Source organism: Scylla paramamosain, chromosome 12 (genome assembly GCF_035594125.1).
Source record: "Scylla paramamosain isolate STU-SP2022 chromosome 12, ASM3559412v1, whole genome shotgun sequence".
In the NCBI taxonomy this organism is placed as follows: Eukaryota; Metazoa; Arthropoda; class Malacostraca; order Decapoda; family Portunidae; genus Scylla; species Scylla paramamosain.
In genome coordinates, this window is record NC_087162.1 from 3,145,001 (window position 1) to 3,150,000 (window position 5,000).

Consider the following 5,000-nt stretch of genomic DNA (forward strand, 5'->3'; position numbering starts at 1 on the left):
TAATGCTGCGAAATGAAATGTTAGATAGGGTGTGTGTGTGTGTGTGTGTGTGTGTGTGTGTGTGTGTGTGTGTGTGTGTGTGTGTGTGTGTGTGTGTGTGTGTGTGTGTGTGTGTGTGTGTGTGTGTGTGTGTGTGTGTTGGGGGGAGGGCGGTGGAGAGAGAGAGAGAGAGAGAGAGAGAGAGAGAGAGAGAGAGAGAGAGAGAGAGAGAGAGAGAGAGAGAGAGAGAGAGAGAGAGAGAGAGAGAGAGAGTAACTTCAATAAATTTTAACCCTCTTATTCTCACAAACAGTGACATATTAATGATTTCTGGTCCAAACAGAAAAATAAATAAATAAATAAAAATCTTAGCGTCTGATAAGAGTTTCCCATGAGAATTTTCTTTTAGTGATAGTACTTTCGTTTTCTCTCATAACGTAATGGGGAAACTCTTCTAATATTAAAACATATAATGTACACTGGTAGTCATCATATGAGTGCTTTCAAGCCTCAGTTTTTCCTTTAAGATAGGTATAGAAAGGAAGGAGATCAGAAATACTCTTTACTGATGATATGTTACCAAGCTAGAATAAAGCCTTAAGATGCGAGTAAAACCCTTCCTTAAACCGTTAAAAGGGAGGTTTCAAAATATTTCTTTAGTTAGTTTCTACTGAGTTCTCGGACTGTCCTCTTCAGGGACTGGCAGTTCTAATGGACTTTTTCTTTTATTTTGTTGCCCGAGGTCAGAGTCCCTCTTACATAAAAAAAAAAAAAAAATATATATATATATATATATATATATATATATATATATATATATATATATATATATATATATATATATATATATATATATATATATATATATATATATATATATATATATATATATATATATATATATATATATATATATATATATATATATATATATATATATATATATATATATATATATATATATATATATATATATATATATATATATATATATATATATATATATATATATATATATATATATATATATATATATATATATATATATATACGAGGTGTGTCATTAAAGTTCCAGGACTGGTGCCACACAAGTTTTATTTCACATCCAGGCTACAAACTATAGGTTATCTCCTTCGAAGTAATCCCCCTGGCACCGCATGCACTTGTCCATCCTTCTCTGCCAGGCTTGCATGCACTGCTGGAAGGATTCTTGCGGGATGCTCCTCAGCTCCGTCGTCACGGCCTTTTTGATGTCGTCCGCATCATCAAAACGGGTCCCCTTCATGACCTCCTTGAGCTTGGGGAAGAGGAAGAAGTCGCACGGAGCGAGGTCAGGTGAGTAGGGCGGTTGCTCCAGCACGGCGATGTTCTTCTTGGCCAAGAACTCTCTGATGCTCAGGGCATTGTGAGCAGGCACATTGTCGTGGTGAAGCAGCCACGAGTTGCCCTGCCACAACTCCCGCCTCTTCTCGCGCACTGCACGAAGCAGACGCCGCAGTACTTCTTTGTACACATGTTGGTTGACTGTCTGGCCCTGTGGCAAGAACTCGCAGTGGACGATGCCCCTCACATCGAAGAAAGCGATCAACATGACCTTGAAGCTGGACCTGGACTGCCTTGCTTTCTTCGGCCGTGGCGACGCCGGACTCTTCCATTGAAGGCTCTGGCGTTTGGTCTCCGGGTCGTACTCAAATACCCAGGACTCATCGCCGGTGATGACTCTCCTGAGCAAGTCTGGTTCAGTTTCCAGACGCTCGAGGATGTCCTGACACACCTGCATGCGTCGTCCCTTCTGGTCATCGTTCAGGAGTCTCGGCACCATCTTCGCACAGACTTTCCGCATGCCCAGATCTTCAGTGATAATCTTCCACACGCTGTTGTGGTTCATGCCAAGCTCATCTGCGATCTTTCGAACAGTCAACCGACGATCGTCACGCACCATCTGCTTGACACGCTCAACATTGGCCTCATTCCTGCTCGTTGAGGGTCTTCCACTCCTGGGGTCATCTTCCACGTCCTCCCGGCCCTCTTTGAACCTCTTGCACCACTCAAAAACACGTGAGCGTGACATTGTCTCATCCCCGTACACTTTTTGCAGCATACCCAGTGCTTCTGACGGCGTTTTCCCCAACTGCACCAAAAACTTCAAGTTTGTTCGCTGTTCAGCGCTCATTGTTAAACGACCTGCAACAGAGGACATGATTTTAAAAGCACGTAAGAAAAAGATTAGTGACTGTAGAGGGTTGGGAGCGCAGTTGTATACTCCAGAAGGATTACTTTGAAGGGGAAATATGGTGGTTTGTGGCTTGGGTTTGAAATTCATCTTTTAGGACACCAGTCCTGGAACTTTAATGACACACCTCGTATATATATATATATATATATATATATATATATATATATATATATATATATATATATATATATATATATATATATATATATATATATATATATATATATATATATATCATCGTGTAGAAGGACGTGTATGGACAGCGCAGGTGTCGAGTGAGACTGATTTTGGCGGAGTGAGGTTTATTCCTGCAACGTTTCGCCGTGTGACTGGCGGCATTTTCAAGGTAAAACAAAAACAAAGTTATAGTGCAAGGTAACATAAAACATAATACGTTAAAACGAATAAAAAAAAGCGTATATAAAATATAACATGGATAAAATATAAAATAGATGAAAAAGATAAAAGAAAAGTAAAAAGAAAATATTTGAAAATACATAGACTATCAAGAAATAAAATATGAGAGAGAGAAGAGGCTACCTGATTTTATTTCTATATATGTATTTTTCAAATATATTCTTTGAATTTTTCTTTATCTTTTTTATCTATTTTACGTTTTATCCATGTTATATTTTATATACGTTTTTTTATTCGTTTTAACGTATGTTTTCTTTTACCTTGTATTATACCTTGTTTTTATGTTTTACCTTGAAAATGCCGCCAATCACACTGCGAAGTGTTGCAGGAATAAATCTCACTCCACCAAAATTAGTCAAACTCGACACCTGCGTTGTGTATATATATATATATATATATATATATATATATATATATATATATATATATATATATATATATATATATATATATATATATATATATATATATATATATATATATATATGAAACGAGAGATATATGTATAGGAGAACAGAGTAAAAAAGAGAAAAGGAGGACAAAGAGGACGAGAACAACGGTGAGGAGGAGGAAGAGGAGGAAAGCAAGGGACGTAAGAGGAGAAAAACGGAAACAAGGGGAAGGACGAATGTTTATGGAATTTTAGCAGAAGCAGGGAAATAAGAAACCAACATGCTGGCAAGGCGAGGCGGTGATGGAAGGAAGGGGACCGGTAAGTTGGTGTTTTAAGATTGGTAGAGGAAATTAGGTTATTCACTCACTTGATGCAGTTATGCGGGCTGGAATGAATGAATTATTGAGGAATATTTGTTAATATCCTAATAGACACTTTTGATGGGAAATAGTTTTCATCTTTGTCATTGCTTGTCTTCCGTTTTTATTTCAGTTTGTCTGTCTAGTCAGTCATTTGATTTGTCAGTCAGTCTATCAGTCAGTTGATATGCTATTCAGTCTGCCAGGTATTCAGTAAACTTGTTCGTCAGTCAGTCATGAAGATATCTGGCACCGTCTAGTAATCAGTTAGCCAGTCAACCAGTTAATGTCGGTCAACATGTTATTTAGTCAGCCAGCTAGCCAGTGAGTCAGTTCAGCAGTTACTCATCAAGGTCTGGATCTGGAAAGAAATACAACAAAATTTGCGACTAAGAAATTCCTTTAAAAATTACGATTTTGAAACATGAGAAGTAAAAGAAAGATATTGATATAAAGAGTTTATATCAGTCAAAAGTGTTTTTTTTTTTCACATTTTAGTTTGAAAACCGATATGTTGAAAGTTCAGTATTATTGTTTACTCACCGTTCGCATTAACTCAAAAGAATATCGGATATTCGCGACATCTGTCTTTTAGGTAAGGAACCTAACTACATTATCACGAAAATTTTGAGTTTGAAAATTTTTGTAATTTATTTTTAAGGCCTAGACCTGAAAAATACATAAAGAAAAAAAAAGTTTAAAATCTTTTTCGAAATTGCAGAATTAAAGAAAAAGAAAAGTAGAAGAAAATATTGATATAAAAGGTTTATTGAAATACGGTTAGTTAGTTTCATATCCAGGCACTGTTGCTTTAGACATCAAACAATATTCTATATACGCAGAATTGTTGTGGTATATAACTTAATTTCATTTGTTAATATTATGGTTATTGTTGTAGTTATTAATATTATTATTCATTGTTTATTCATTTATTCATTAATTATACGTATCTCGTCCGTCTTTTATTTGGCGCACCTTTTGTGTGTCGACGTCGACCCCGCTAGTCAGTTTGTAGGGAGATGGCTTGGCGTTCATTTAGGAAGGAGATAGGAAAAAATTGGTTCTTAAATAGAGTGCTAGGACACTAGAGAGCTTTAAGAGAAGATTAGACAAGTATATGGATGGGGATAACAGATGGAAATAGGTAGGTGTGTTTCATACAGGGACTGCCACGTGTAAGCCTGGTCGCTTCTTGCAGCTTCCCTTATTTCTTATGTTCTTATATTCTTATGTTCATGTGCGTTCTGAGCGCCCCTCTCGTGTCTGCTACTCATGTCTCTTATACTCTTGGACATTGAACGTGATAGACCTGAGTGCTGTACGAGTATTACTGACAAAGTGCCACCAGAATAGAATGTTTCTCTTTTAAGTAGGGATAGATCTCCATTGCCTGATAAAAAATTAGATTGAAAATTTTAACTTTTTTTTTTAAGATAGTTTGGTTGTCTTTTGACGTTTGTCTGTCTGTCTGTCTGCCTGTTTGACTATTTGTTTATCTCTTTCTTTATTTACTTCTCTCTCTGTGTGTGTGTGTGTGTGTGTGTGTGTGTGTGTGTGTGTGTGTGTGTGTGTGTGTGTGTGTGTGTGTGTGTGTGTCTGTCTGTCTGTCTGTCTG

General features: G+C 36.7%; 1 long non-coding RNA gene across 1 annotated transcript in view; it reads left to right on the forward strand.

The window, feature by feature from the left end:
• Positions 1 to 5,000, forward strand: part of LOC135105538 (uncharacterized) — a 61,871-nt gene that overhangs the window by 15,271 nt on the left and 41,600 nt on the right. The window lies entirely within an intron of this gene.